This window comes from Pelodiscus sinensis, chromosome 1 (assembly GCF_049634645.1).
Source record: "Pelodiscus sinensis isolate JC-2024 chromosome 1, ASM4963464v1, whole genome shotgun sequence".
Classification (NCBI taxonomy): domain Eukaryota; kingdom Metazoa; phylum Chordata; order Testudines; family Trionychidae; genus Pelodiscus; species Pelodiscus sinensis.
In genome coordinates, this window is record NC_134711.1 from 71,598,916 (window position 1) to 71,618,771 (window position 19,856).

Genomic DNA, 19,856 nt, shown 5'->3' on the forward strand with positions numbered 1-19,856 from the left:
ACAAGACAACAGCCCCAGAGAGGTGGGGGAAGGGAAAGGTATTTCCTTTTTGTGTTTGTGCATTGGTTTCTTTGGTGTGGCTGAAGTGTGCTGCTTGGGCAAATGCTGACATTTACCTTATAAAAAAGTGAAAAAAAACCTGACCGAGTTAAAAATTCTCTCTGAAATAAAACTTATTTGCTCCAGGCCAACCCTCCTCCACCCCATGCTGGAAGGGAAAACACTGAGCCCGTTGAGGTGAAGATGCCCTGCCACACAGTTTAGTTCTCATTAACAACATTCTGGTGACAGAATTCTGCAGAAGCTAGAGGCAATTTAGGGAGAACATGAAAGATCAATGAATTAGAATAACTCAGTATGGTAGAGACAGAACATGGGCAAGAGTGAGTCTGCATATTAAGCATTGGTTGCAGTCTGAAAGTTTTCCAAAGATCACAACAGGAAGCTTTCCTCTTAGCAACAAAATTCTGAAATTGCCACACATTTTCAACCCTCCCTTATTGAGGACATCTCTCATTTTAATGCATTCCACACAAATTTAGTCTCTCAAAATGAAAAGTCATGAACCTGAGGTACAGTAAAACTCCACTGGTCCGGCATCCAATGCTCTGGCACTCCTGATGGTCCGGCACCATCAGGAACCCAGAAGTGCTCTGGCTGCTGGACAATTGGAGCTGCTCTGCGCCCGGCTTCCCCGATTCAGCTGCTGCTGAAACTGACCAGCAGCTGAATCGGGAAATGCCTGGGGCAGAGCAGCTGGGGTGCTGCTGGGTTGGTCCGGTAGTGCTGCCCTTCGGGCTGCGAGACCAACCCGGCAGCACCCCAGCTGCTCTGCCCCAGGTGTCCCCAATTCAGCCGCTGCTGAAACTGACCAGCGGCTGATTCCAGGAAGTCAGCCGCTGATCAGTTTCAGCAGCGGCTGACTTGGGGATGCCTGGGGCAGAGCAGCTGGGGTGCTGCTGGGTTGGTCCCGTAGTGCTGCCCCTTGGCGCTGCGGGACCAACCCGGCAGCACTCCAGCTGCTCTTCCCCAGGCGTCCCCAAGAGCAGCCGGGATGCTGCCGGGTTGGTCCCACAGGGGTAGCACTATGGGACCAACCCAGCAGCACCCCAGCTGCTCTGCCCCAGGCATCCCGGATTCAGCTGCTGCTGAAACTGACCAGCAGTGGCTGAATGAGGACACCTGAGGCAGAGCCGGACTATCAGAAGGGGGGGCTATGAGGGGTCTGGGGTGGCATCCCCCCCACCCCACCCCAGACCCTTCATAGCCCCCCCTTCCGATAGTCTGGCATATTTGATAATCCGGCACTCCCTGGGTCCTAAAGGTGCTGGATTATCGGAAGTTTACTGTATATAGAATGTTATTCACCATAAAGGAATAACTCCCAGGGCATTTTAAATTTCATTCATAAATAATTTTGTTGTGGCCCTCATTTTGGCATTGTCGCATGTTGGGTATGTCCACACAGCAAAGGAAAACCCATGGCTGGCCCATACTAACAGGATTGGGCTGTGGGGCTGTTTCCTAAAGTCTGTGACCAAATCTGAAATAAGTGGAACAGTTTGATTTTTGTTGTCAATGGGTGAACAATCTTGGATCTATCCATTGAAAGATTTCGTGGTTTCCTGCTCTTCGTCAGTTCTGATGCTTAAAAGCTAAAATCTGTTCCTTACACTTGCAAAACTGGCACAGGTATCAATGCTGCAATCTTGTTAAAGGCTCAGTTATCAGCCCCCCACTACTGCAGCAGACACTGAACTGCTCTGCCACTGTGCTCCAAACTGGACTGGGGGATCACCTCTATTGATGAGGAGGTAGCTCAATATCCACACTCCCATCTAATTCTTGGTCTCTCATGCACAGGAAAACTTCTTTGTGATATGTGATCCACCAGGAATTAGAGAGAAACCAGAAACCAGATTATAACAACCATCATGATTATAACAGTTCAAGGCTCTGGGCTGAATTCAAACTAGTATTCTAATCCCTGCAGCCCCTGGGAGTGGCTGGGTTGTGGAAACCTGACTCTCATTGTTGAACACTTAATTCACAAAAACACATCAATCAAAGTCAATGAGGCTGCTTATAGGAGTGAACGCTCAGCACCAGAGTAAAGGTTCCATAATGGAAACAGAGTGTACACTCTCTCAGCTATCTCTGACTGTGTGTATTTTCCCCACCCCCAACCATTTTTCTTTGCCTCAATCCCCTCACCTATTTTCCTTTCTTGGCAGAGCCGAAGAGCCCTGATAGAGTTATAAAATCTTGTAGCTTTGCATCATGAGAAGCAGACTTTGAGTACTTTAAAAGAAGATTTTTCAGTAATTGCAGATGCTTGAAATTGAAATACTAATCTTTAGGAAGAAAAGGTTTCATTATCTTTTAATTTCAAGATGAATGAATGTCATTTTTTAGTCAGTGTCTTTTTTCAGCGCTCTTGATAACATTACACACAAGCATATTGCCTTCTGGGAAAGGACTGAGATTCTCTTTCACAGATATTATTCTGTTTGAAATTTCTGTTTTAAGAGAATGAACAGAAATTTAAGGGTGTTTTTCACATAAACTTGTTCGCCTTAGCAGTCTGCTAGCATAACCTCCTAGTAGTTTGGCAATGTAAAAATCTGAGCCTTTAAAATGTGTCTTTCTCATTACGTACAACATTTAAGAAATTCAAATATTGGAATTATTGTTAGGCTAATGTGATAGAATATTCAAATACCAGAATATTCACGTAACACAGCACTGTACTGTGTTTTTGATAGAAAGAACTCTGATGTGTGAAGTACCAGAAGATGATTGTAGACTGAAGAAAAAGGCTTGGTCTGTACACCTCCCCTCCCCCCCAACCTGCCCATTTTATACAAATAGTCCCTCCTTTTTGTGCTTGAATCACATGTAAATGAGGGTAATAGACTCTAAATACTGAGAGTAGACGTGGAAGGTCAACAGAGAAGAGGATTCAAAGGTTATAACCTTTACAGTAGCGTTCCAATTCTTGTTTTTGCAAACAATGTTATGGCAAATCTAATAAATGCAAAGTGAAAACCGGGTAGTTTAAATAGTAATCATTTATATTCTGGCATTAGTTTTAAAGGTGGCAATAATACCACAAATAATGTCTCTTTCCCTAGCAGACACAATAATCTGACATGACATGATTTCTAAGTCAAAGCTGGGTCCACTTTCCCCACAATGAAAATACTATTCAATATTTTTTAGGTAAATCTAAACAGGAAGAGGCCTTATCTGATCATTTCTGCATTTTGACAATATTCAAAGGACCTTGAAAGCCCTCAGCAGTGTTACTAAGTAGGGGAAACTAAGATCTCAGGGCTATTCCAGGTGATCAGAAAAGTGATGTGTCCATGCTTTTTAAAATCACGTATATTAATAAAGGTGAGAATTAGATATATTCTTAATGATTGAGTCTAGTTGATAATAATCTTGCAATTACGTGGCACTCAGAGTCATAAACAATAAGATGCACATACCCACTGTGTGCACTGTAATATTTTTTTTAAAAGGTACAATGTAGCAGGGGTATCGATTTGAGTATTTTTGTCTGGAAAAAACAAAACTACTTGTATCAAAGATATAAATGGCATTTTTATACAACAGAGGAAGATGGCATCTCTGCCCTGCAGATCTCACAATGATAGACCAGGTGGAAAGATTCAGATACCTTGCCCCCAGTTCTTTTCCTGTGACATCAAACAGGCTCTTCAACTGCCAATCTGAACAATTCACCCAAACTGTTTTCCTTTCCATGATGTTTCATCAGTCCCACATGTCCCTCTTCACCGAACAGGCATTTACTCAGGACATGACACTTGCAGAATGTGAGAGACTCTTTTCACCAGTGCGTGAATAGTTTTCATTCATGAGTATTGTGTGAGCTGTGCAGTTCAGATGAAAGGCAGTGTCGTCTAGTGGGCACTTGACTGAGACTAAATTCTGTTCCCAGTTCTGCCACTGACTCACTGTGTAATTGTGAGCAAATTACTTCCCTTTACTTTCCTCATCTGTAAAATAGGGGAAATGATACTAAGAGTTCCTTGGTAAAGCTCTCAGAGATCTGTTGATGAAAAGAGTTATCTGTTACTATTATTTAACAATCCTCAATAATAGCGTCACCTTCTCCTATGGAAGCATATGTTCTTTGCATACAGTAAAAATATATTGTGATTTAACAATAGAGAAATGAAAGGCAGAAAAGCAGGGGTTGTGTTAATTCACTGTGTCTGTTTCTGTGATTCCTACAAGCCCCTATTTTACTAATATGAACACATATCAATGTCCTTCTGCTGCCATCAGATACAAATAGCCCCATCTCAGCTATTCCTCTTTCATGGACATTGCGTTAGACATGCACTTGTTTAAGTATCTCCAAAGCGATTCATGGAAAAACCCATAAATCTGAAACGTGAATATTTGTGTTTTAAGGATAGAACATTTCTATTACAATCACATTTTATTTCAACTCTGAACGCCGCTGGTTTGTAAATAGAACTTTTGCTTATAATGTTATAGGCACTCAGGTTTGAAGCTAGCCTTGTCCAATTTTTCCTTGTGTGTTGTATTTCAATAACTCCAAATAAGAAATATTTTGTTGTATTGTTGAGGCAGCAACTGTGATGCTAAGGTTGCCAACAGTTTCTGCTGTAAACACAGGTTATTATATCTCAGTGAAACATTTGTTTTCTGGGCTGAAATTTTCCCAGGACTCCTCTCTGTGCAGAGGTGAATCTTTCAGTAACTTTGGCTAGATTCAGATCGTGTATATTTTATTCAGAAAAGGGAAGGTGAACAATATTGTCTCCATTTATAAAAAAAACTTCCAACATTATGGATGCTGTGGGATTACTTCTAGAATAGTGCTATCCCAATCATATATATAGTAGCCTAATGTCTGTGATTCTGTAATGCTGAAATGCTGGCTGTTCCCTCAGGGCAGCGCTGTTGCCTGCCGCCGAGCGCCACGGCGGGAGGAAACAGCACCGCCCAAAGGGAATAGCCAGGAGGCAGGGCCTGGACACGCATGCCAGGAACTCTGATGTCAGGAAAGGGTGCCGGATTCAAAAGGAAGAAAGCGGAGCGGACATAGAGGAGACAGAGAGGAGAACGGAGGAGGTAGAGAAGAGGCGGAGGACAGAGAGAGAGAGAGTGAGAGAGATGCAGCAGGAGGAGGAGAAGAGAAACACAGAGTGAGAGGTGGGAGGGGGAGAAGAGAAAGAAAGAGAGGAGAGAGAGGCAGGAGGCAGACGAGAGCTGAGAGAGAGAGAGGGTGAGGCAGTAGGAGGAGAGAGAGAGGCCGTTTGCACCGCTTGCTCCCACACGGCGGCATGGCTGAGTGGCGCAGAAGTCAGCTGAGCACCACGGTGGGAGGTGAAGGGGGGCGGGGCAGTGACATACACACCCAGGGGGCAGGGCCTGGATGAGCATGCATCCCCGACGGAGACAGAGGAGAGCAGAGAGAGAGTGAGAGAGACAGGAGAGGAAGAAGAGAAAGAGAGAGATGGAGCAGAGAGAGAGTGAGGAGGAGGAGAAGAGAAAGGGAGAGTGAGAGGCAGGAGGGGGAGAAGAGAAAGAGAGAGAGAAGGAGAGAGAGGCAGAAGGTGGAGGAGAGTTGAGAGAGAGAGGAGGAGGAGGCAGTAGGAGGAGGAGGAGAGAGAGAGAGAGAGAGAGAGATGGAGCGAGAGACCAGAGGCTCAGGAGAGAAGACCGATGTGGAGGAGAGACCTGAAAATTCCATCTTATGATGGGCTAATTGCATAGTATGAGTATAGTGGATGAATCAGACCCTCCATCCCCCCCACCACTACTCTGTTTTAAGTGAAGACCTATAAATAGTTACCTAAGAAATGGGGTGTTGTGCAGGAGACTGAAGCTAATCTTGATGAACAATTAACTGAATAGTCCCCTGAATAGCTGTGCATCTGAACAGGCAATTTTCAAATATTTTGAGAAACATGGGATCTGATAAAAGGGATTCTTCTGCTGCTACAGCTGTCCCTGCTGGAGGAATGAACTACTCATGCCTTCCTAGCTATTGTACAGCTAATGCTGATTTACTGGTGTGTCAATGGGCATAGTGAGGCTGATGTTGTAAGAAACTGGCTTTCACCAAATTCTGCAAAACTAGGATACGTCTAAACTATGGGTTTTTTTTCAAAAGAGGATATGCAAATTCCGTAGTATACCCCTAGATATATTCACCTTTAAAGAAATGGTGCAGCAGTAAGAAAGTCATGGTGCTGAGGAAGGGAGCGAGAATGAAATAAGTCTAGAAGAGGATAGAAATAAGATATAAAAAATTGTCTGGAGATGACTCTCCCTCCATGTCCCCAATTGTTTGCATATCATTTGACTGTGTGAAGTATTCTGAAAAGTGACTCCGTAGGGGCATGTTTAGCAGGGCTAAAGCCAAAATAAGCTACACAACTTGAGCTACATCAGTTGCGTAGCTTAAGTTAAAATAGCTTATTTAGGTTTTTGGTGCTGTCTACACAGCAGGAAGTCCAAGAAAGAGCACTCTTCCTCCGACTTCCCTTACTTCTCGTATAGTAAGGGTTACAGAAGTTGGAGTAAGAAATCTTCCAGCTTGACATTATTTCATCATTATGTCGAAACAACTGCTTGTAGTATAACTGCTTTGTTATTTAGGAATAACATCAGTCATTCTGAAATAATGCTGCTGTATAGACATAGCCTGAGAGAAACAATGTGAAGCTGCATATTTATGGTCTCAGTTTTCATGCACACATAATATAACCAAAAAGGTGGCCTGTCTAAGTGCCTGCCCTGCAAACTCCAGCTGGGCCCTGAGGACTTCCTTTCTCAAACATTATCACCAGTAATATTCTGCTGGCCAATTATGCCATCAGTTAAATTAATGAAACATCATTGTCTTGAGTTTACAGTTTCAGTGACTCGTTGTGCAAAGCTATTGAAGTCAATAGTTTGCACAGATGTAAGTGATGGGAATTAAGTAAACTTTTGTGTGAATGATGCACAAGATGTAATACAATCCAATTCACTGCCATATAACTATATTGGCTCTGCAGCACAAATGAAAGTAAAAATATATGTTTGTATCTGATGCAAGAACTAGTGATTCTGAATAGTCACAGACAGCAGTGCTCAGCCCGGGTGTGTAGAAATCTTTCTGGAGTCAACACAAATATTGTCAGCCTCCTTTGTACTAAAATAGCTGAACAGTATAGCTAGTACTGTATGAAAACAGAATGTTGTAAGTATCAGTGCTCTACTGGCCCTTGCCCAGCCTCATCCCAATCATTCAGCAGAAACACTGGGCTGACTGTCATGCTTATGAAACCACAGTACGATAATAACTTCATAACAAGCCCTTTTATTGGACTGTAATCAATATTTTTCTCATACCATTTTCCTGGCTGTACAGTTTCCCCAGTTGGTATATTTAAATGTACTGCAAAGATTACATATATACCCATGAGCTGTAAGTCATTCAGTACTCATGGAATTCTTAAAATCCAAAAATCTTGGAATTCTGCTGAGACTGACATACAGCTGCCATAGAAACATAGGAATAATTTTTTCCATTTCAGACTAATGGTCCATCTATTCTGTTATCCTTTTGCTGGCAGTGGACAATACCAGATGGTCAGAGGAAGATAGAAAAGTCCATAGAGTATGATTATGAAATAATCTGTCTGTCACAGGGTGAGATGCTCTTTAACAGAACTGGGTTTAGCCCCATCTGTGAATATAAAAGGCCTTCTATGCCCAAAAGAGCTTATAATTAATTACTTCAATTACAAATTATAAAAGGTTCCTCCTTAGGATTTTGTCACTGTCTTGTGAGAGGATAAATAGGTACTCCTGAATTTATTTTCTCCATATCTTTAATTTTTATATCTTTAAAATGGCTCTTCTTAATAGTCTCCAGTCTAAATTACACAGTTCTATTCTTTTCATTCCTTCTTAATTTGGAAGTCTTTCTACACCTCTCATAATTTTCGTTGTCTGTTTCTTAATCTATCCCACTATTCCAGATGAGGAAGTACTCATAGGTTTGTATAATGGAATCATATGTTTTTATCTTTTAAAAATATATTCTAACATTTTTCTTACTTTGCTAAGTGATTACTGACCAATTAGAACCCTGCACTGTACGAATGTTTCTGATTTTTTCCATCTGGGGTACATTACCTTGCATCCAACAATAATGAATTTCATCTGTAATGCAAGTTTATCTATTTATCTTTCATCTTGACTCACCTAAATAACTCAGTATCTGTAATATTTACAACTTCAGAAGTATCACATGCATCATTAAAAAAAACTTCCCTAATTTGTTCCATTTGCTGATAAAAATAATAAGCCTTGTATTCTGCAGAATTCAAAGGATTCAGAGCCTCATTAATATATTCACTAAACAGTTTGAAAATGCATAGTGCCAAGCTAAATAAGAAAACTATATCAAGAACTAAAACCTTACAAACAACTTTTGCAGCTCAATTGCTTACTCTAAGACAAACTAACAAAAAACATAAGAACAGATCTATTGGGTCAGATCAATAGTCCATCTAACCAAGTATCCTGTCTTCTGACAATAACTGACACCAGATGCTACAGAGGGAATGAAGAACAGGGCAATTTGTCAAGTGATAAACTGTAGTCCAGCTTCTAACAGTCAGGTTTAGAGACACAGAGCGTGGGTTTGCTTCCCTGACCATCTAGGCTAATAACAGTTGATGAGTCTATCCTCTGGGCACTAATTTAATTCTTTTTTTAACCCAATTATACTTTAGGACTACTCAACATCCTCTACCAATGAATTACACAGGTTGACTGTGTATAGAGCCAATTATGCCATCAGTTAAATGTTTGTTTTAAATCTGCTGCCTATTCATTTCATTGGGCTCCTGATTCTTGTGTTATTGATAAACAACTTGCATGAGAGCTAAAAAGGTAAAAAGAGGGTAAAAAGAGCAGCTGTCTCCAGGGCCTGGCAATTTAAAGGGCCAGAGCCCCCCAGGTGCTACTGCCGCTACCACAGAACAACTGAAGCCCTGGGCCCTTTAAATCGCCTCCAGAGCTTCGGGTGGCATGCACCCAATGGTGCTGTGGGGATGGCTATGTGAAATTAGCCCCTTGCCCCACCCTGTGGGTATGTCTAGGCTACATGCCTCTGCTGACAGAGGCATGTAAAATAGGCTCCCTGACATAATCAATGAAGCAGGGATTTAAATATCCCCAGCTTCATTAAAATAAAAATGGCTGCTGCACTGTGCCAGCTCAGGTGATTGTCGGCATAGCACGGCAGTCAAGACGTGGCTTGGTCGACAGGGGAAGCCTTTGTCTACTGTTCCTGTAAACTTTGTTCCATGAGGCATAAGGGAGCAGTCGACAAAGGCTTCCTCATCAACTGATCTGCGTCTTGACTGCCATGCTGTGCCGACAGTCAGCTGAGCCAGCACAGCACGGCAGCCATTTTTATTTTAATGAAGCCCAGAATATTTAAATCCCCGCTTCATTGACTATGTTGGGTAGCCTATTTTACAAACCTTTGTCAGCAGAGGCATGTAGTCTAGACATACAGGCTGTGTCTACATTGGCACCCTTTTCCGGAAAAGGGATGCTAATGAGACCAGTCGGAATTGCAAATGCCGCGGGGGATTTAAATATCCCCCGCGGCATTTGCATGAACATGGCTGCTGCTTTTTTCCAGCTCGGGGTTTTGCCGGAGAAAAGTGACAGTCTAGATGGGATCTTGCGGAAAATAAACCCTTTTCAAGTAGGAATAAGGGATCTTCCAGAAAAGGGTTTATTTTCCGCAAGATCCCATCTAGATTGGCGCTTTTCTCCGGCAAAACCCCGAGCCGGAAAAAAGCAGCAGCCATGTTCATGCAAATGCCATGGGGGATATTTAAATCCCCCGTGGCATTTGCAATTCCGAAGTGTCTCATTAGCATCCCTTTTCCGGAAAAGGGTGCCAATGTAGACACAGCCACACTGTCTGACCAAGGCTCCATCTCTTTGGGGTCTGGAGCCAGCTCCCATGCGAGGTCCAGCAAAGTCTGTCCTCAGCCCTGACTTTCACTTTCTCCATACCATTCATGATTTTATACACCATCATAGCTTCCCTTACTTGTCTTTTTTCTAAAATGAACAGTCTCAGTCTTTTTAATCTCTTCTCACATGGAAGCTGTTCCATACTGCTAATCTTTTTTTTTTTCTGTTTTCTCTGTACCTTTTCCAGTTCTAATTAGGGATGTAACAGTGTGGTCGATTAGCTACCAGTATTTAACCGATAAGCAAAAGCGTATAGGATAATGCTATAGACTACACTCATTTCCTTTCCTCCCTCCCCTGCTCAGCCAGTACATTTTTTAGTAGGCTGGCCAGCAGCCCATCTCAGTCCTAGCTTGTAACAGGTCCAAGACCTATCCCTGCTGCAGCTCTGTATTTGAAGTGTATTAGGAGCTGGGCGGGCAGGCAGCCTGGCTCAGTTCCAGCTCCCACCATGTCAGGGAGCTCAGACCTCCTCCCTCAACAGGGGCTGTTGCCACCCAGTGCTGCTGCCTCGTTATCAGAGGCAGCAGCACAGGGTGGCAGGTAGCCATTCCATGAGGAGAGCTGGTTTTAAAACTGGCTCCCCTCACAGACCAACTTGTGCCTGGCACCTTGCACTGCTGTCTCTGATACAAAGGCAGCAGTCGGAGTGGCAGGGGGCTCCTCAGGAGTGAGGCCCCGCACCCAGAGACTATAGAACAGTTGAGTAACTAATAAGAATTCATAAGGTTATTGAACTATTCAATTAACCGATATTTTACACCTCTAGTTCAAATATATTTTTTTTCAGATGGATTGACCAAAACAGCATACAGTATCCAACAGGCCTGAAATGTAAAGGATTAAGGGGGGGGGGTCCGAAGACCATGCAAGAAGTCAGTCATCTGTTGGATGTTCCCTCAAAAGGGGACTGGAGTTGAAGGAGTGACCTGGCTGGAGAGCTTGGGCAATAAGTAAAGATAAAGGCAAAGAAGTCCCAGTGAGTAAGCACTAGGGGTATGTCTACACTACAGCACTAATTCGAACTAACTTAGTTCGAATTAGTTAATTTGAACTAAGCTAATTCGAACTAGTGCATCAAGACCTAAAAACTAGTTCAAATTAGCATTTTGCTAATTCAAATTAGCATGTCCACACTGAGTGGACCCTGAACTGAGGTTAAGGATGGCCGGAACAGGTGCCGGCAGGGCATCAGATTAGGACTTAGAGCGTGGAGCTGCTGTCTCAGGCTAGCCGAGAGCTGCGCTTAAAGGGACCCGACCCCCACCCTGGACAGACAGTTCTCTGGGGTTCCCCGCTTGCAAAGCAGTCCTGGCTTGGAGTGCCCTGAGTGCCCACACTCGGCACATCACAGCACTTGGACATCAGCCCGGCTGCACTTGCCGCAAGCTGCCATCCGGGGGTGGGGGAGTCAATCGGGGGGCTGCAGGAGAGCTTTCACCCCGAGGAGCCCGCAGAGCCACCCCAGCCTTCCCCATCGGGGGCTCATACCCCATTCCTCCCTCACCTCCTTCCACTTACCCCTTCCTAGCCCCCCCTTCCTGATGTACAAAATAAAGGACACGTGTGTTCAAAAATAGAAACTCTTTATTGAACAAAACTCGGGGAGACTGGGAAAAGGAGGTGGGAGAGGGAAAGAGAGAGGGTGGGAGAGGGGAGGGCAACTAAAATGATCAGGGGTTTGGAACAGGTCCCATATGAAGAGAGGCTAAAGAGACTGGGACTTTTCAGCTTAGAAAAGAGAAGACTGAGGGGGGATATGATAGAGGTCTATAAAAGCACGAGTGGCGTGGAGAGGGCGCATAAAGAAAAGTTCTTCATTAGTTCCCATAATAGAAGGACTAGCGGACACCAAATGAAATGAATGGGTAGCAGGCTTCAAACTAATAACAGAAAGTTCTTCTTCACAAAGCAAAGAGTCAACCTGTGGAACTCCTTGCTGCAGGAGGCTGTGAAGGCTAGAACTAGAACAGAGTTTAAAGAGAAGTGAGATAAATTCATGGAGGTTGGGTCCATGGAGTGATATTAGCCGGGGGTAGAAATGGTGTCTCTGGCCTCTGTTTGTGGAAGGCTGGAGATGGATGGCACGAGACAAATGGCTTGGTCATTGTCTTCGGTCCATCCCCTCCAGGGTCCCTAGTGTTGGCCGCTGTCGGCAGACAGGCTATTGGGCTAGTTGGACCTTTGGTCTGACCCAGTACAGCCATTCTAAGCTCAGGGCTCAGGGTCGGGGGTCTCACTGGACCACCCTGATTTTCATGCAAACCTGCTCCTGGGTGCCCAGGCTGGTAGCTCTCCTGCCCTAGACGGCTACTTTCCTGTGCCTAGTGCGGAGGTCGTGGATGAGGTCCACGATCTCCGCACTAGACCAGGTGGGCGCCTGCCTCTTGTGGACCTGGACAGGCTCCCAGGAGCTGCCAGCCTGGTCCCGGGAAGAGGCGGAGGGCTGGGTGGCAGCGGGTGGCTGGTTCGTGCCGTGCCAGGTGCAGGGTCTGCTGGCTGGGTGCTGGCAGACTTGCACCTGGCACGGGCACCGTAGCCAGACCATGCCCCTTTAAGGGTTCTGGGGCCGGGACGGGGGCAGACGAGTTTCCCTAGTGGTGCCCAGAGTGGCCACCAGGGAAAGCTGGGGAGAGCTAGCCTCCCACTAGTTCGAATTAAGTGGCTACACGCCCTTAATTCGAACTACTTAATTCGAACTAGGCGTTAGTCCTCGTAGAATGAGGTTTACCTAGTTCGAATTAAGCACTCTGCTAGTTCAAATTAAGTTCGAACTAGCGGTTTGTATGTGTAGCGCCTATCAAAGTTAATTCGAACTGACGTCTGTTAGTTTGAATTAACTTTGTAGTGTAGACATACCCTAGAGGTGCTGCTCTATATCAAGGCAGACATGGACTTAAAGCTAGCCCAGAAGGAGCTGAGGACTGAGCCAAGTGCCAGGACTAAGGATATTAACAAGGGCACACAAAGAGGTCCTGTTGGACCTTTTATTCTAGAAGTTGTTTATCCATCAATTCACTTTTTTACTGAGTGACAACTGGTGAGCTGAACCACTGAAAACCCCCTTGATGAATGTAACAGTCAACAGGAGGTGTTGAGAGAAAGGAAAGGAAAGCCTTTAGGACTGCACCCAGTAGACCGGAGGCATTTGTGAGAAGTGAGTGTACACCATCAAAAAGCTATTCCCCAGATCAGTCAAGAAGAGGCACCACCTGTGGAGAATGGGAACCCTCTTTTGCTCTGTTTAGCTATGGTAACATTTTTTGGCTCTCTACATTTTTTTTGGCGCATATGCACTTAGTTTCCAGTCTCTACTATGGTGTTTACAATTTCATCACAGCTTGCAGGTTTCTCATCCTAGTAACTGTTCTTTTAATTTCTGTTTAACTGGCCTCCTCATTGTGTGCAGTTCCCCTTTTTGAAGTTAAGTTCTACTGTGGTGAATTTATTTGCTTCTCCCCTCCCTACAAATGTAACTATGGGGCTATTAAAAATTGGTTCAGCTATCTTCACCTCTTGGTCCTCCACTTCAGACTAAAACAAGAATTGTCTCTCCTTTTGTGAGTTCCAGGACTAGCTGTTCTAATAAACTATTAATGTTTCTTCGAAATATAATAGCTGCATCCCATGCTGAGATGACTTGTTTCCAGTCAACATGGGTATAGTTGAAATCCCCCTTTAATATTTGGATATCTGAATTTCCCTGTTCAGGTAGTATGTAGTATATTCCTACTCCTATTCGCTTATTATTCAAGCATGGAATTGCTATCGAGATTCCATGGAAGTTTCAGTCATTCAAGCTTTTTACTTTATTTGATTCTATGCTTTCTTTCACTCTGGGTATGTCTACACAGCAAAGTTATTTAAAAATAACAGCCGTTATTTCGAAATAACCATACTAGCATCTACACAAGCCAACCGCTATTTCGAAATTCATTTGAAATAGCAGAGGGCTTATTTCAAAATTGGTAAACCTCAATCCACTAGGAATAGCGCCTATTTCGAAATAAGCGCTGTGTAGATGCTTATTTCGAAATAGGGGGCCTTCAGCCCTTGCCTGGGTCCTCTGGTGGCCACTCTGGGCACGAACAGGAAAACTCCTCTCTTCCCTCCCCCTCCCAGAGCCCTTAAAGGGGTAGAGTCTGGCTACAGTCTGTTGTGGCTAGCACCAGGCCTGCCCAGAGCCACTCTGCTGCTGCCCCTGAGCCAGGCTGCAGCATGAGCCAGCAAGCCATTGGCAGCCAGCTCTCCACCGCTCCCCAAGGATGAAAACCAAGGAGCTGCGGCAGCCATATGCCAGGGCCACAGGAGGCAGCTCCCAAACAGGGGAAGACACAGACACCTGGCCCTATTTTGACGCCCTGGACCATATCCTGGGGGGTGGGATGGTCCATGCCCCCCAGGTGGACATCGACCCTGGGGAAGAGGGCCCTGACCAGGGCATGGAGGAGGAGGAAGAGGGCCAGGAGCCACAGGATCCTGGAAGGAGCATGCCACGTAGCCAGGGCCCCCGAGCCATCCCAGCAGGCCTGTCACCAGTGTTGTCTGAGGCTGGAGAAGCAACAACATGTGAGTGACATCACTGTCCCCTTATGTGGGAGCAGGAGGGGAAGGAGACCAGGGACCACTCTCATGGGCCTTGCTGGCCACGGCTCACGCAGCAACCTGTGCATGTGCTGTGCCACCCCCGGGCTGGCTGCCACAAAGGGACTGTGGCCTGTTACCCACAAGCATGTCTGTATGAAGGCACATGACATCTCCTGACCCTGGGGTGGGACACAGAAGGACACGATCCTTCCACAAGCCCCCTCTAAACAGAGGCAAGGGACATTTCCCCCCCACCACACATAGACCCACACCACATAGAGCACAGGTGCATGGGTGCATTCCCGGGCCAGCTCCCACTCCCAGGGATAGAAGGACATCCCGAACATGGCCTCTGTGCTAGTACATTGGCTCTGATGGTATGGAGACCTGTCGTCCTCGCCTTGCAGAGGGGGGCTGGGCTTCACCCACTGTGTCCCCAGGGATAACTGACCTCCTCTCTTATTTCTCCACAGCTGCACCCGCTGTGAGTTCAGGGCACACCACCCCACCCAGGACATCCTCCTGCATCCGGGCACTCAGCAGGCTGACCCGTAACCAGGAGGAGTACCAGAGGCAGCACCTGGGAATGCTGCGAGGCCTGCACTGCACCCTGGACTATTGGGTGCACGAAGACCTGAAACTCCCAACCCTGAGCCCTGAGCTTCTCCTCCCCCTTCCAGCTCCTTCCTCCCAGGTTTACCCCTTCCCTCTCCCATCCTCTCGCCTCCATCCCGCCACCCCCACACATCAGTTTTGTTCAATAAAGATAGTTTGTTTTCTTCAACACTTGTGTCTTTATTGTTCATCAGGAAGGGGGGTTAGGGAGGGGTAAGTGGAAGGACGTGTGGGTGGGATGAGGCACAAGCCCCAGTGGGGCACACCAGGGAGACCTTATTCCTCCTCCGGGTGGAAGCTCTCCCGCAGAGTCTCCCAGATACAGACAGCCCCCCAATGGGCCTCCCGGCTGGCAGCCATGCAGGGCTGCACGTACAGGCTGGCCAAGTGCTCAGCCTCTTCCATCCAGACTGGCAGGAAAGCCTCGCCCGTCCTCTCGCACAAATTATGCAGCACACAACACGCTGCCACCATGTGCAGAATATTCCACTCGGATAGGTCCAGGCGGGTGAAGTGGCATCTAAAACGGGCCTTCAGCCGTCCGAACACCTGCTCCACCATGATGCAGGCCCTGCCGAGCCTGGCATTAAATGCCTGTCGGGGAGGGTTGAGGTGTCCCTTGTAGGGCTTAATGAGCCAGGGTTGTAGGTGATAGGCTGCATCCCCCACCAGGCACACAGGCATGCCCATGTCCCCAACTCTGATGTGGCGGTTGGGGAAGAAAGTCCTGGAGTGCAGCCTTTGGCAAATGGAGGAGTTGCAGTAAATCTGCACGTTGTGTGCTTTGCTGGACCAGCCCACATTGATGTCCACAAAGTGGCCCCGGTAGTCAGACACAGCCTGCAGGATGATGGAAAAGTATTCCTTGTGGTTGATATAGAGGGAGGCCTTGTGTTCTGGGGCACAGATGGGGATATGTTTCCCGTCGATAGCCTCCCCTCCCCCGCAGTTGGGGATGCCCAGGGCACCAAACCCCTTGATGACTGCGTCGACATCGGCAAGGTGGATGACTCTGTGAAGCAGCACTCTATTAATGGCCTTTACCACCTGCAGAGGGACACACAAAACCGAGAGTCACTGAGGTGCCAGGGTGGCTGAGAGTTCTCCTTCCCCGCCACTGCCCTGCACCCCCACTCCCCAGGAGCAATCTCTCCTGCAATCCTGGCCATCGCGGGCAGTCCTTAGTGTGGGCAGGTCAGAACAAACCCTCCCGTGGTGGGGACTTGCACCACCTCCCCCGCTTTTTCCTAGGGAAGCCAAACCCTCCTTGTACCCCCCCTCCTGGCGCAGTGGCCAGAGATTGCCATACCTGCATGAGCACTGCTCCAATGGTGGATCTCCCCACACCGAACTGGCTCCCCATGGATCGGTGGCTATCCAGTGTTGAGAGCTTCCAGAGGGCGATGGCCATACACTTCTGGAGGGGAATGGCGGGCCTCATGGGTGTGTCCCATTGCTGCAGAGAAGGGGCGAGCCACTTGCAGAGCTCCATGAAGGTGTCCTTCTTCATCCTAAAGTTCTGGGTCCATTGTTGGTCTCCCCAGTGCTCCAGGATGATGTGGTCCCAGCAGTCGCTGCTGGTGTCCAGATGCCAGATGAGGTGGGGCATGCTGGCGTCCAGGAGCTGCAGCTGCTCCTCCACATACCACAGGAGGGTCCGGATGATGGCCTCGGGGTTGGGCTGCAGCAGATGCTGTGAGACAGCCTCCAGAAAGTGCTGCCAGGCTTGCGGCAACACATCCAAAAGAAGCACCTGAGTGTCCAGGGGCAGCTCCGGCTCCATGTTGCAGAGTTTTGTGGTATCCTAAGTGAGGGCAACCAGAGCACACAGAGAAAAAAAATGCTTTGCTGTCCCTCAGTGAGGTAGGTAGGCAAGCAAGCAGGGAAACCTGACAACCGGCTGTCCAGGGTGGAGTCTCTTTAAGCACAGGCCTCAGATAGCCTCAGGCAGCAGCTACACAAAGTAACTCCTGACTTGATGCCCTGCTGGAACTGGTTTCAGCTGGTCTTAAATTTGATTCAGTGTCCAATCAGTGTGGACGCGCTAATTTGGAATAGCAAAATGATATTTCAAAATGCATTTTCTGTGTCGACACGTTATTTCAAAATAAGATATTTTGAAATAACTATTTCAAAATTTAGATATTTGAAATAACGCTGTTGTGTAGACATACCCATAGTGTCTCTCCCAGCTCTGTGATTCCTCTGTATTTTGTACCCTGATATTACCATATCCACTAAGTTTCTGTGATGTTTATTATTTCAATAACCTGGCAGTGGGGAGCCGAGCCATGGGGACTAGTGAGGCTGGGAGAGCAGCCCTAGCCGGGGCTGGTGGCAGTGGGGCTGGTGTGGCTAGAGGTGCAGCCCTGACCAGGGCCGGGAGTGGAGCTTTGTGGCCAGGGCTGGTGCTCAGGAATGGGGCTGATATCTGGGAGGGGAGCCTTGACCTCCCCATATCTGGAAAATTCCCTGGTTCAGGACCACTCAGGTTCTGAGGATTCCAAACCAGGAAAGTCCAGTCTGTACAACATTTTTAATTTTACATTCCAGCAATTTGGTTCAATTTTGGTTTAGTTGGAGCCCATCCTTCTTGCATAGAGTTCTCCTTTCCCAAAGTTGCTAAAAACCCCAATCCCTCTTCCACACATCATTGTCACATGCATGCATTGAGATCCTACATCTCTGCCTAACTGGACCTGTACATGGAACTGAAAGTGCAACCCCAGGGATGCATTCACAGATGGCAGACTGTTCTCATGGGATAGACTCCACCTAAATAGGGAGGGAAATAGACCTCTCGGACAAGCTTTAAGCTAGGAATTCAGGGTAATTGGTTGAGAGATGCTCATTTAGTATCCATGTTTGACTAACACTGACCTGGAGTAAAAACAAATAAGACAGAATACAGTTATGGATAAAAGAACAACAGAGGGTAGCAGAATAGACAGAAAAGGGAAAGATAACGACTGTACCAATTACACCAAATACACTCCAACAGGTGATATTGGTAGTAGAATTATTGTACCTAATCAGGCAACGAATCTGGGTAAAGCTGAGAAGAATCAACTAAAATGTCTGTACACCAATGCAAGGAGTCTGAGTTACAAAATGTGCAGGCAGTAAAACCAGATATCATAGATATAACAGAAACATGCCGGTATAGTAGCCATGACAAGAGTGACTAGCGTGGTATTTAAGACCCTGCAAGAGAAAATTGGCAGAGGCTGCAAAAAGTATGAGGGGAAGAGAGGTACCTGGGTCAGAAGCCCAGAAAAGGGAGTGCTCTAGGGTGACTAAAAAGGGAGTGTTCCTTTCTATACAGGGATAAGAAACCTCACCCATGAGGCAGGAAAAAAAGGAAGTCCAAAAAAGCCCATTCAATGGGGAGACCAGGAAAGAAAAGGGCATGTTTTAGACTGTGGTGAGCAGGAGCACGTTAGAAGAAGATGTCCATATGAGCTGCAGAGGGAAAGAGAACCTTGCAAGGATGAGTATAGAAGAAAAGGTCAAGGTGCAGCCTGCTGAACTGACAAGGAAAAGGGTTGATTTCAGATCCTCAGGGGTAAGCTATATAAAAAGGCATTTCCCCTTTAGGAAAGGGCAAGGTAGCAAAGGGGAAGGCATTGGCCTCAGAGAGGTAGGAAACCAGGGACCACACAATGCCAGAGATCACCAGAGTATACATGGCAACAGATTTGCCAGCAGGTTAACAAATGCACCCAGCAGTGGCTAGCAGATAAAACAACTGGAACAGAGAACACTCAGTCAGATAAAAGGTATCAATGCTAAAGTGAAGTGGATAGTGGTGGGATCCTGTGGGAGCAAGTGAAGGACCTCCAGAGGAAGGTAGTAGCAGAAGAACAAGCCCTGAAAATGCTGAAGAAGATCCAGAATTACAAAAGGAAAAGCAGAGCGATACCATGGAGGACCAGCATAATTTGCCTCATCTGGTGGAGTAAGCACAGGCTTCTCAACGATTATTCTAGGGCCTGGTGATTCAAATGGGCCCAGCTCCCAGTTGCCATCCACTACTGTGGTAGTGGCAGCGGCTGGAGCCCCAGGCCCTTTAGCTTGCTGCCAGAGTCCCGTGTGACATGTTCTGGGCAGCACTGAAGGCTGGGGAGGTACACTGCAGTCTGGGCATCGCTGAGGGCTGGCTGTCCCTGACCTTTCTTCCCAGGCTTTGCCCCTTCTGGGAGCACCAAGCTACCACTCCTATCTTGCCCAGGGGCTCAGAATGGCTGTCCGGTTCCTTGAGGAAACATAACAGGAGAGGGGTAACCTATGGATTATAGACTTGACAAACATCAAAGATTTTTATTGAATCCATAAATTATTGGGGGGGGGGGGGAAGGGGAGCAGGGGGGATACCCTATGACTGAAAAATTGCTAATATACTAACTATTTTTAAGAAAGGGGGGGGGGAAGTGATCCAGGAAATTTAGGTCTGTTAATTTGATCTCAATTGTATGTGAGATATTGGAACAAATTTTGAAACAGAAAGTAGTAGTTCAGGACATAGAAATAAATGGCAATTGTGATAAAATGCAGAATGGTTTTACAAATTGTTGTTTGTCAGACCAATCTGACCT

At 46.5% G+C, this 19,856-nt stretch overlaps 1 long non-coding RNA gene across 2 annotated transcripts in view; it reads right to left on the bottom strand.

Annotated features, from left to right (window-relative positions):
• Window positions 1-19,856, bottom strand: part of LOC142829957 (uncharacterized) — a 99,904-nt gene that overhangs the window by 19,464 nt on the left and 60,584 nt on the right. The gene's annotated exons all lie outside the window — the stretch shown is intronic.